At 41.6% G+C, this 13,911-nt stretch overlaps 1 non-coding gene across 1 annotated transcript; it reads right to left on the bottom strand.

Moving 5' to 3' along the window:
• Positions 1-12,220: 12,220 nt before the first annotated feature.
• LOC116666182 lies at positions 12,221-12,329 on the bottom strand. The gene has a single exon (XR_004323026.1). It is a non-coding gene; the product is annotated as a U6 spliceosomal RNA (small nuclear RNA).
• Positions 12,330-13,911: the final 1,582 nt, after the last annotated feature.

The following is a 13,911-nucleotide window of genomic DNA, read 5'->3' as shown; positions in this document are numbered from 1 at the left end:
GTTAACACCCTGTTCCAAGGACTTCCCATCACATTCAAAATGAAATCCTTACAGACCCCGTAAGGCCCCTGTGGTCTGAGCCTTCCTGTCCTCTGAGTTCATCCACCCATCTCTGCCCAACTCATCTCACTCCAGCCACCCCTCAAGGGAGCCCAGACACCCTCTGCCTGGAGGGCCCCCCAAAGCTCTTCATGACTCTGTCTCTCTAGGGGATTCTCAGGGAGGCCTCCCTGCCTCTCCCCATCACTCCCTGGGCCCCCATCTGTCTTCGTTTCCCTCATGGCACCTGTCACGTGCGACCTTACATCCTTTGTGCTTTTACTGGCCGTCCACCCACCTGGGAATGGGCTCAGTGCTGGAGAGTGCTGTGTCCCTGGGCCCAGCACAGCAGCCCTGGGCACTGGGAAGGTGGTCCAGAAATATTCGCTGGAAGACACCTAGGACTCTCTTTTTGAAAACACACTGGACTCCCAGAAGTGTCTGACCAAGGACTTATTTGTTGCCAGTTGGGTTCCAGTGGATGAGTCAGGAATTTCTGGAGGTAAACCCAGGACTTGGCTTCCTCCTTCCAGCCCGCCCAAGCCAACGGAGTACTGCTGAGATCTCTTGATTTTGTTTCTAAACACAGAGAAGGTACATGATGCTTCAAAATCCCACACAGCTCACTTCTTGATGAATGCTGAATCACTCACTCAGTTTATCGCATCCTTTGATTCATGCATGTCTCATTTCATAAAACATATTTTCTTTTTTTAATTGAAGTAGAGTCGGTTTACAAAGTTGTGTTAATTTCTGGTGTGCAGCATACAGTTATGCACATATATACATTCCTTTTCATATTCTTTTCCATTTTAGGCTATTACAAGGTATTGAATGTAGCTCCCTGTGCTGTACTGTAGGAGCTTGTTGTTTATTTTATATATAATAGTTGGTGTTTGCAATATGGTATCACTTACATGTGGAATCTAAAAAAAAAAAAAAAAAAAGACACAAAAGAACTTATTTACAAAACAAACAGACTCACAACACAGAAAACAAACTTATGGTTACCAGCGGGGGAAGGGGTGGGTGGAGGGAGAAAACATATTTTTTCTTTTTTTTTAACATTTTTTTTTATTGAGTTATAGTCATTTTACAATGTTGTGTCAAATTCCAGTGTAGAGCACAATTTTTCCATTATACACGAACATACATATATTCATTGTCACATTTTTTTTTTCGCTGTGAGCTACCACAAGATCTTGTATACATATTCTTTCTGAATGAGCAGTTTACATAAGGATTAAAACAGAATATTGAAGTCCGTTTTAACAGAATCTCAGCACTAATTTCTGGAAACAAATTCCACTTAACAAAAAATGCTGTTCCCTTAAGAGAAGTGAACACTGCATCTAAAGAACTTTTTTTTTTTTCCCTAAAGACAATTTGGAAGGCACTCTCCTACCTGGGAGAGAACACCAAGCTTTAAGTTGCATAAACAAAAGAGGTCCATTTATCATGACCCACACTCAAATGCCAGGGCTCTGTAGCATCCTGGACACCAGGCATGAAGTCCCAGCTCTGTGGACTGGTAAATTGTCCTTTCGTAATGCCCTTGTGAATTTCATAGCAAGTAAAATTATATTTCACCCAGAATTTTGGAACAATCTGGGCCCAGTCAGGCAAGGGTTTCTTGACTTAAGTTAGGCAGACTTTTGTTGGTTACTTTTGCCAAATATATCTTACCTTTAAAAAGTACTGCAGGAGTTGTGGGTCATCCATCTACAAAAAGAAAATATTAAGCGCTCACACATAGTTCTGTGTCATTTAGTCGGCAGGACACGGAATGCATGTTGGGACCCTGTGGTTCAGTCCCCAGGCTGAACTGCAGGTAGGTTCCTGCATTGGTTCTCCAGGGAAAAGACTACTGATAAATTATTATTATATATTGAATGTATATTATTCAAATTATGTAATTAAAGGTTATATCAATATAATCATGCAAATGATAATGGCCAACACTTCAGAGTGCTTTTTCTCTGCCGAATGCCATGCTAAGCCCCTTCTTTACGCATGTTGCCTTGTTGAATCTTCATACCCATACTACCAAGCAATATTATCACCTCTCATTTCAGATGAAGAGATTGAGGTACAGGGAGGTTTGGTGGCTTGGTCAGGATCATGGAGCTGGTAAGTGGCATCTGAGCCCTGGCCCCAGAAGCCATGATGAAAATGAAGGCAGGCGAGGGTCCAGGGAGAGATGGGGAAGGCAGAGGGTGAGCAGGGTGGCTTCTCCAAGAATTCCCCTTTTGGAACAGCGTGATGAAGAGGTTTAGGGGGAGCCTCCAGGCAGAGGGCCATCTGGGCTTCTTCAACAGGTGGCTGGCGTGGCTGTCCAGAGGTGGGCAGGTGAGCCTAGTGGGGGCAGGAAGGCTCAGATGACAGTGGCCTCATGGGGTCTGCAAGGAGTTGGGATTCTATTTTGAATGTGATGCTGAGGCCCTTTGAGAAGGGTACTTGCATGATCTTTAGATCTTTGCTGGATTTACACTCAGAGGCCAACCAGGTTGGGAACATACAGCGTACTTTGGGAACCGTATCTCATGCGACTTTAATCTCCTTCCAAGTAACGCTGATGTTTGTTGGAAATATGTAATGGTGCATTGAGGAAAGCTGTTTTCCCAAATGCCCAGCATCCAAATCCTGCCAGGACTCATGCTCTTGGACACAGGGGCTCACTGGAGTCTCACCTTCCATTCTGCACTCACCTTACTCCATCTCTCATCTTCTATGCAGACAATGTCCATTCTCAGCTGACTATGCAGAGCTGGGAAGCAGCTCTGATATCTGGGGGCAGGAGCTGCAGGTTCAGTCTCAGGGGGAGTCAGTCTCCGTCAGCCACATGCTCAGACATCTAGTTCTGAAGACCCTGCAGTGACTGACCGTCCAGGCAGCACTATAGACCGAACCCTCATTCTCCTTATTCTCCATATGCATGTTGTCTTCATCCTTAGGGTCTCCTCACTCTCTACCCCTTGCTCTGTCATAATTTGGGAGAATACTGCAAGACTGTACTGGCCCAGGTATGCACACCCAAGACATGAGAACACATGTGTGCATGCCCAGGACATAAGAGCAAAGTTGGCTAGGGCACTCATCACACTTCAAAGACACGCATTGTTGGAGAGAATTCAAGGATTGTTGGTTTCACTCTTCTCTGGTCCAGGAATGAGGGGAAAGAGAAGACTGGGCCAGGAGAAGGTGCTGAGTCCCTCTGGGATAACTAAGAGTGAGACATCACTGCACACAATCAAGGATGGCTTACGGGAGGAGGCTTGTCATGGGGAAATGAACCTTCCAGGCTGTGGACATGGCAGAGTGGACCTAGCTCAGCCAGCATCTACCTGTGAATGTTGACACTGGCTTGAAGGCTAGTGTGTGTTCTTCTAGACCTCTCCCTGATTCTGTCTTTATTCTGGTTAGGTCTGTCCAGCAGGAGAAACATAGGAGATGGAGACAGAGCCTCCTGAGGATCCTCTGTTTTAAGTTGGCATCTCAGACCCTGCCAGGCTACACCCACAGACACCCAGGACTGAAGAGGGCACCTGTAAAAGGGGCTTCTCTCCCAAATGCTGCTGCTCCACACATGCACATACACATACACACACACACACACACACACACACACACACACACACACACACACACTGTGCCAAAGAGCCTCTGGCACAAACTACTGCCTCCTGCACACATGAAGTCCTGGATTTGATGGCTGGGCTTATCTTGTGCAACATTCCCAAGGCTCCATTTTTCATTAAGCAATTTTTAAAGAGTTTTATGACCCGGCGAACAATAATTTTTTTTAGTGAAAGCAGACTAAATTGTAAGTGGCGGTAATTACACCAAACTAATTGTAGGCAAAATTAGTAAGAGGTCAGATCCGTTTGGTCGCAAAAGAAAATACATGCTTGGATCACACCTTAAATGATCTCGAGGAAATTAATTCATCATGGGAAAAAAAAAAAAAAGGAATCTTCCTAAATTAACAGTGGTCTTTCTAAGAATCCTTGCAGGGAAGAAGGTTTCCTCTTTGGTTTTGGTTTTGTTAGATATCCTGTGTGTGTGTGTGTGTGTGTGTGTGTGTGTCTCTGTGTGTGCACACGGTGCGTGCACATGCACACCAGCACTGAAGAGTCGAATTGTAGCTTTTCACAGCACCAGCTCAGGTGGCTAAATGCCTCCTTAGTGGGCACAGAGTGTGACCTAGAAGTTAGAAGACTTAGCGCATCCTAGTGCCCTGCAAGCTCATGGTGGGACCCTGTCCAGCTCAATCCTTCTCTTCTAGATGGGATCAGCTCACTTTAAAAACATCTCCCAGGGAGAGCATGATTGGATAGCATGGTGGTGTTTTCCTCGGAAGTGTCATCTTAGCGTGGAGGGTAAGCATTTGATGAAACCAGTACAGAGGCCATGCAAAACTGATGGATGTTTCCGCAGAGGTCAGACTCATGATGACCCAGATCCCATGTGCACTGAAGTTCACAAAAGTGGAATTACTTATGCTGTAGAATTTGAGTCCCAAGCTCACTACCAACAGCTACAATCCTGTATAGTCAAATTACCCTTGAAACCCATCGTTAAGAGCCAAGTAGAAAGTGACATCATCTCTCAAGCATAGTCTTAAATTTGGGGCACAGATTCTGCCTATGTAGGAGATGACCAGCTCAAGTACTTGGTTTATGTTTATGGGCCATACTGCATAAAATCACATCTCTTTAAACCCTGGAATCCACTCAATAGTGTGCCTGGAAACATACGGACGTGAAACTTACATAAAGGAAGACAAGACTCCCAACCAAGCCCATGCCCCCAGAGCACAATTCGTTTAATTGGTGGTGAGGTCAAATGATTCGAACTATTCCGACGTCTTTCTTCTCATTTGATGAGTACTTGACATTGCATGACTTAGACACGTGTATCATGGATTCGCTGCTGGCATCACCTGAGTGGAAGTGTTTGCAGCCCAAAATGGTGTGGAGACATGCCAGTGACTTTCATAGTGAGAAAACAGGGAGTTCGAATGGCTGGGGAGGTGCTTTGAGAAAATCATGCTTTACTGCAGGTCCAGCCTGGGGACAGTGCAGGGCAGCCAGCTCACTCTAGTGTAGGAATACTTTACAATATACACCAAGAAATATGAGGATATATGAATTGCCAAGAGGATGAAAATTAGACTTCTTTCATGCACACATGTGCAAGGGATGCTGGTACCCTCCAGCTTGCAGTCAATGCTCAGTGGATTGAAACAGCTGTGACTTCTGCACATGCATCCAGGGATGCTGAGCATCCATGTGGTGAGAAAGGAAGTCCAGTAGAAGCCCTTCTAGGCCACATCCTGCCTTTACAACTTGGGTCCTGAGTAAGGGTCATCTAGCCCGTCTCAAAACGTGTCCAGTGACAACAAGGCTCACTGGTCCTCAGCCCATCACATCCTGGGTGGGTCTGACTGCTGGAAATTTCACCACCAGGCCTGGAACCCAGAAGTCCCTCAGAAGTAAGAAGCGTTTTTTGGTGCTGGGTTTGGATGTCCTCACAAGGAGTACCATCTGGGTCCTCAGTAACCATTTATGCCCCTGCCATGAAACGATGTCCTTACTCTTCCCATCCCTGCTGGCTCCCAATACACCATGTGCTGAGCATACATATCCTATCCATGCAGTATGGGTCCCTCTAACAGCCTCACACACTGAGGTCTGGGGTATGGGGTCTTTTCATTGGGAGCCCAGGGGTAGATTCAAAATAACCACATGGAAATGGAGCTCAGAGATGCCAGTCTGTGCCCAGACTTCAGTAGAGAACTGGGGAGTCTATTCCAGGGCAGGGAGGTCCCTGTGGACTTTTTCCTGTGACAGAGATCCTGAGTCACCTCCTTTAGCATAGCTCACAAGAGCCTTCATGGCCTGGCCCTGCCCACCTTGTGTAGCTTCACTGCCCACCAACCTCCAGCCATGTGAGACCACCTCCGTGCCTTTGACTTAAACATGGTAGTCCTTTTGGAACTCCCTCCCTGCTCCTTCTCCACCCACCTAAATAATTCCCTTTCATCCTTCAAAACAAACAAGTCAGATATCACAGCCTAAGGGATGGGGGGGGTTCTCACCTCTCACATGGGATGGGTGTCCCTGCCCTGCCCCTCTTCCAGCCCATTCGGCTCTTTATGCCATACCCTCATCATCAATTATTGGCTGCCTCACCTTCACCAGGCCTTGAACCCCCACCCCAGCAGGTGTGTCTGGGAGCCCAACATCCAGGGTGGCAGGGTGGGCAGTCAATAAATGTGAGATGAATGAGTGAGCCATGCTCCCTCTGAGGTACCCTTCAGTGGCTACGTCAGGCTGTCCGTGGTCAGTTTTCAAAAATAAGCAACACCTACAGGAAGGCACCACCTAGCATATGCTCACTTCTAGAAAATTCCACACCAGGCTTAAAAGCAAGGTTTTGACCACCATTCTGGACCCAAAGGCAGCACAACACCCAAGATTTGGCATCAGGGAGGAAGAGAAGGAGGAGAAAAGGAGGAAGGGCAGGAAGACAAGGGAAGGAACAGCCGGAGAGATTCGCAAAGAAACTGACCTTTGCACCAACTCCCTGAGCTTCCCGGGCAGCAAAAGCGGGGATGCATGCAGACCCCTGGCCCCAGGGGAGAAACACTCCAGTAAGTCCTCATGGGATCCGGCTAAGAAAGGTTCCCAGGAAGAGAATATGGTTCCCAGCAAGAGACAAAATGGCGGCAACACCTCAGATCCATTCTGAAATCTTTCAGCAGTGACTTCAGCCAAGAAGCTACAAGAAGGGCCCTCAAGAGATACAAAATCTAAGAAAAATAGTCCTGGCATCTAATTACAACAGTGCAGTTTGCTGCTTTTATCTGTAATTGGACTGTATAGTCTTTCATTCTAATTTACTTTACATCTAAACTGTGATAATCAAGACAAGCAGAACAGAATGGTCTCTAACTGGCTACCCTACTGACACCCGTTAATGCCTAATTATAACAACTAAATTAAAGATGTGACTGTAAAGAGGTGGAATATCAGCTTGAAGCATTTAATTCTGTGGAAAGAAGTAGAGATTTTAAATCCTAAGTAAGAAAATCAATATTATGCCTCATTATATTGGTATTGCTAAACAGATTAATGAAATTAAGTATTTTCTTGTGTTGCTTTTCTTTTTTCCAATGTTGTCCTGATGCAGTGATGGTCTGTAATGAAGGAGTACTGCAGAGGAGGAAGTCTAAATGGAGAGCCAATTTATACACCGAAATTGGGAGATAGCTAATCTCGTTTATAGAGCAAAGGTTTTCTTTTGATATGGCTAGATTCTTAGATAGACATCATGGGTCTGGACTTTTGCCGTCTCACAGAACAAATATAAATTCAACCCAAAGGGAAGGGGAGGCACTCTCTCTCTCTTCTCGTGGTCAGATGTGCCAACAGGGACCACGTTGACAAAGCCAGCGTTCCCAAACACTGTGGTTTAGGACAAGCATCCTTGAAGCTTCCTGTGCTGGTGGCAGCCCGGTCTATCCCAGGCTGCAGATGGCCACTGATGAAAAAACAGAATGTAAGGGACAGATGGAAGCTGGGCAGATGAGTGGACTGATTAACCAGACCCCCAAGAGCCATTTGGTTGGTTGGAAGCTGTTGGAGAAATGGTGAGAAGAAGCCAATATCCAGACTTGACAACAAAGCTTGGAAGCAGAAGAACCAAGGTTTGCAAAGGGGAGATGTACTTTTCCTGGTCTGAGTGAGGAAACACACACCCATCCCTGGCGAGGTGGCAGCACCATGTGCCCCCACAACCTGCCCCATGAAGTTCTAGATTTTTATTTATTTGTTTGCTTACAGTCTTTTCTTTCTCTTCCTTCCTTTCTTCCTTCCTTTCTTTTTTTCTTTCTTCCTTTCTTTCCTTCCTTCCTTTCTTCCTTTTTTCCTTCTTTCTTTCTCTTTCTTTCCATCCTTTCTCTTTCTTTCCTTCTTCCTTTCCTTCTTTCTTTCTCTCCTTTTTCTTTCTCTTTCTCTTTCTTTCATTTTTACAATTACCCATCCTAATTTCTAAGTCTTTTAACTCAAAGTCAATACAAGATTCAAAACACTAAAAATTAGCAAATTCAGCGTGTCACCACATGAGTCATCCCTCTCAGTGCCCAGGCCACAGAGATGCACAAACAAAGATCTTTGAAGAATCTGAAGATCTTCAAAAAGAGACTGACCATTTCGAGGACTCTCTAGACATCTTATGGAATTGGATCTCCTGACCAGTGAGTTACTATGAACGACCAACTCAAGGATTATGGTTTCCAGACCTCTTCTGGGACTAGGGAAAATATGAAAATGAAGCAGGCCGAGGTCCCAAACCCTGGAGCTTCCATTAAAGATGCCTGGGTCATGCAGGGCTGTTTGGCCGAGCAGGCAGAGGGAACCTTGACCTGGTGCCCAAACTCGAAGGAAAACACAGCTTCAGTGAACATATTCAGAACTTCCAGAACTCGAAAATCAAGAAGGAAGACGTGTTAATTTCAATTGATGGCTAAATTGTCATTTTTGGAAAAGAAAAATTTTTATTTTGAATTTTGCATGTATCATCATCTTTTCAGATTCCAGGGGCCTCTATCCCATCTCATGAGCACGTGCATGACATGAAGGGAAGGATGACACTGGCCTGGAGGCAGTGATCATCACAGGCAGGGAGAGGTCACCAGCCCTCTCAGAAAGGAACAGCCTAGCTCCAGATCCTGCAGGACCAGACTGTGTCTCTTAAGTGTCCTAGGGCTGCAGGCACTCAGAAAGCAAGTGTGACAACCTCCCACCAGGCTCCCCTCTCAACTGCACAAACAAAGCCAAATAAAAACTGCCGACGGCCACTGGTCCCACTGTGACAGATGTGGTGCCTTTGCACCATCTTGTCTGTTCTTAAGGGTTTTTTTTTTTTTTTTCTTCTTTCTTTTACTGCAAACAGACAGATGTAGCTTGTCCCTTCCATCTTGTTTACAATGTGGAGGAACACCTGTGGAAGAACTAGGCCCCCTACAGACATCTCTGACTTTTCATTCAAATGGCTTAAGACTAAGCCAGCCGGCTCTGCAAGCCCGTCTGCAACTGATTCTGGGTTCTTCTGCACATGTTTGCTAGGGGGTGTTCCCTGCTCCCAGTCTGACTCTGGGCACCTTAGAATTCCACAGCCCTGTACATATTATTAAAGACCACTTATTTACATGGTACTTCATTAGCATGATGATGGAAGAACAGTGACTGAAACTGGTGACTTTGTGTGACAATTGCCTCTTTTCCTTAACCTCATGTTTTTATGCCACAGCTTTTGGTGGGTTACAAGCCACCCCAAAACTTAGTGACCTAAAAACAACCACGTTTCACTTAGCTCACACTATTGTGGGCTGCCTGGGTGGTTCTTCTGGTCCAGACTGACTCAGCTAATCACTGCTTGGCTCACTCGTGTATCTGTGGTCAGCTGGCAAGTAGGCTGGTGGCTGGAAGTTCTAAGATGTCCTGGGTCATATTTCTGGCAGCTGGCAGGCGGTTGGCCAGGATGATAAGAGTGACTGGGGCACATGGCTCGCATTACACAGCAGTCAACCTGGCTTCCTAACATGGTGGTCAACAGCAAGAGAGTGAGACCAAGTGTGCATTTCAAGTCTCTGACTGTAGCACGTTTTCCACTGTCCCCGTGGCCAAGACCGGAGTCAACATGGGAGGGCACCATCTAAGAGCCTGGATGCCAGGACAGGAGGAATTTGTGGCCATTTTTGCATCCACCATTTTTTTTTTCATTTTCTAGTCTCTTTAACTGAATGACTCATTTATTTCTAACGTTTAGTGTTTATAAATGATGCACAAGTTCAGCTTTGATTACCTCTTTAGCACACAAATACTTAGGAAGGCATTTTTAAATTGCAATTAGATAAAAATTTAATTCAATTTATTTTAATTTAAATTTAATTTAATTTTAATTTTGTCTAATATTTTCTTTTTTCTACTTTTACTATATTTTGGTCTAATAATTTGGCTTGAATTATTTCTATCTTTTTGGGTTTTTTAAGCCATATGTTGTGTTTAATTCTCAATATACCATGGATGTTTGAAAAGTGTATATTTCTGTTTGATGCAAATAGCTAGTTACAAATATATGTACATTATTTGGATATAGAATCAACCTTCGTGGTGGTGGTTTAATTTTTCTCTACTGTTATTATCTGCCTGATCTGTTAATTTCTGAGAGGAGAATGTCATGTTATTTTCATGGGTTTTTACTTGATATATGTCTGTGCTACATTGTACAAGGAAATTAAGAACTAATTAATTATATAAGAATTACATAATTCTTTTATATTTCTAGTGAGGTGAATTTTTTATCAGAATAAAACAACTCTTGGCGGGAAGGGTAGAGTGCTTGGTAGAGTGTGTGCCTAGCACGCATGAGGTCCTGGGCTCAGTCCCCAGTACCTTCATTAAAAATAAATAAATATACCTAATTACCTTCCCAACAAAAATTTTAAAAATAATTAAAAAGCAGCAACTCTCTTTATCCCACCTAATGTTGGTTGCATAGAATTTCCTGTCCTATTGGTACAGGCCAAGAATTGTTAAAGCCATTATAGTGAGGGTGCTGGTTACCTAGTTCATTTTATAAGATGAGTAGAATAATGAATTATTATGCATTCTTGGAGTAAAATCTGTCAGTGCACTTAAAACTATAAAAATGCTCACTCTATTTTAAAATTGAAGATAATTATAGATTATATTATCTAATTACAGATTTCACATCAATTGAAAGAAATAATACAGAGCGATTCCACGTACCCTGTTCCTAGTTTTCACCAGTGTAACATCTTGCAAAACTATAGTGTAACATCACAACGTAGACAGTGACACTGATGCAATCCACCGATCTCATTCAGCTGTCCCCAGTCTTACCTGTGTTCATTTGTGTATGTATGTATATTCAGTTCCATACAATTTACTCACATGTATAGGTTCACATATCTACCACCACAGTGGAGATACAGAACAGTTCCATCATAACAAGAATTCCTCATACTGCCCTTTTACAATCACACCATCTTCCTTCCCTTGTCCCTAACTCCTGCATTTACAACATTTTATCATTTGAAGAACATTACATAAAATATCACATAGGATGTAACATCTGAAGGTTAGATTTTTTTCTAACTCAGAATAATTCCTTAAAGGTCCATCCAAGCTACTGCATGTATCAATGGTTTTCTTATTTTTATTGCTGAATAACATTTTTTTGTGTATATGTACTACAGGTTAACCGTTCACCAGCTGAACACATCTGGGCTACTTCTAGTTTGGGGCTATTATGAATAAGGCCACAATAAACATTCACATGCAGGTGCTTCTGTGAACACAGTTTTAATTTCTCTGGGATAAACACCAGAGAGTACAATTTGGGGTTCGTATGGCAATTTCACATTTAGTTTTATAAGAAACTGCCAAACTGTTTTCAAGAATGGCTATATGATCTTACCTGCCCATCAACAAAGTATTAGTAATCCAGTGTCTCTGCATCCTTGCCAGCATTTGGTAAATTCACTGCTTATATTGTCACTACTCTGTATGTAGTGATACCTCATTATGGTTTTAATTTGCATTTCCCTTATGACTCGTAATGTTAAACATCCTTTCATGTGCTTATTTTCCATCTGCATACCGTCTTCATTGAAAAGTCTATTTGTGTCTTTTGAACATTTTCTAATTTGAGTGTTTGTTTTAACTATTGAGTTTTGAGTGTTCTTTATATATTCTAGATACTAGTCCTCTGCTGGATAAGTGGTTTGCAAATATCTCTACCCAGTTTATTGTTTGTCTTTCATCTTCTTCACCTAGACTTTCACAGAGGAAACATTTTTAACTCTGATGAAGTCCAGTTTATCAATTTTTTCTTTCATAGTTTGTGTTTTTGGTGTCAAGTCTAAGGACTCTTAGCCTAGCTCTAGATGCCGAAGTGTTTTTTTTTTTCCTAAAGGTTTTATAGTTTTATGTTTTAATTTGAAGTTCATAATCAAGTTTGAGTTAATTTTTATATAAGGTGTGAGGTTTAGTTTGAGTTTCATTTTCTTGCCTATAGATGTTCCCTCTCTCCAGCTCCATTTGTTGAAAAGGCTACTGTTCCTTCTTTGAATTGCTTTTAATCCTTTGTAAAATATATGGAACAATTCATGAATTTGCATGTGATCCTTACGCAGTGGCCATGTTAATCTTCTCTGTATCATTCCAGACTTTTTTATATGTGCTACCTGAGTGAGTAGCTCATACACTGTAAGAACTGCTACAAGATGGAAACCTCAGCCTGTATGAATAAAGAGCCCCAGAAATGGCAGATATGCAGGTTAAATATAAAATACATTTTTCTCATTTGTTAATTTCTTGAAACAACATTTGGTGATGGGAAGAAAGATCCTAACACTGTACTGTGGAGTTTCAGTCCATGTAGATGTGTAATGCATGTCAACAGTAGCAGGAAGGATGGGGCAGGGTGAATACTGGACATATACTAACTACTAAAACCAACTAAGAGGTTTAGACATAAAAAATAAAGGATGAAAAGTGAAATACTTAAAGTTTTCAGTTAGTCTAAGAGTAGAAAAAAAGGAACAATAAGAAAACAGAAAACCAATATAAGAGTAGACTTGAACCCAACAATATCAATAATAATACCAAATACTATCAACGATAGACTAAAACATTAAGATCAGAGTATATGCTGTCTACAAGAAACACTCTTTAAAAATAAAAATGCAGACATGTTAATGTAAAATGATGAAAGAAAGGTGTATAAACAATAAGAATGAGAAAGGTGATGCAGCTATGTCATAATCATACAAAGATGATTTCAAGGGAGAAATATTCCAAAGATTAAAAAGAAATATCTCCTACTTTCAAAGGGTCAATTCATAAAGAAGATATCCTGAGTGAATGTGCACAAAATACATGAAGCAAAAATAGACACACTGGTGAGAGAAGCAGACAAATTTGGAATTATAACTGAAGACTTCTCTCTCCAGTAGTAGATAGAACAGGTAGACCTAAAACAGAAAAAGGAATTTTTGAAAATTAACAACCAATTTAACCTAACTGAGCTGCATAAAACAGTACTCCAACAATAAAATGCACACGGAAAATGCACCAAAACAGACCACCTGTTTAGAGATTAAAGAAGACAATATCATACATTGAAATACAGAATATATGTGTATATGTGTAATCTAACTATAATAGAATTAAATTATTAGAATTAAAAAAAATTAACAAAATATTTTTAAGCTACAGTGTTTAGAAATTAAATCAAATCTTCTAAATATGTCATAGATCAAAGAAGAAATCACAATGTAAATTATAAAACATTTTAAGTGAGATAATAATAAAACAATGTTTTTAAAAATGTGTGGGATACAGCTAAAGCAGCACTTGAGGTAATTTTATAGCATTAATTGATTATATTAGAAAGGTGAAAAGGTTTAAAATCAAAGATTTAATTTCCAATTGAAAAGTCTAGAAAAAGAACAAATTAAAGTGAAAGTCAATAATGGTAAGAAAATAATAACAATATGAAGGGAAATCAGTAAAATAGATCATGTCCTTGAAATGATACATAAAACTCTAAACTCCCAGAAAAAACTGATCAATGAAAAAATACAAACACAAATTATTAATATCAGAAATAAAAGAGGTGGCAATATCACAGATCCTACAGACATTAAAGGATAATACACAGATATTATGCTAATAAATTTGAAGATTTGGATCAAGTGGAAAAATTATTCGAAATGCACAATTATCCAAGATCATCCAAGAAAAGTAAAAATATAATTAGTTCTATATCTGTTAAAGA

This window comes from Camelus ferus, chromosome 9 (genome assembly GCF_009834535.1).
Source record: "Camelus ferus isolate YT-003-E chromosome 9, BCGSAC_Cfer_1.0, whole genome shotgun sequence".
NCBI classification, from domain to species: Eukaryota; Metazoa; Chordata; class Mammalia; order Artiodactyla; family Camelidae; genus Camelus; species Camelus ferus.
The sequence above is the reverse complement of the archived record's forward strand: the minus strand, read 5'-3'. Positions and strand labels throughout refer to the sequence as shown.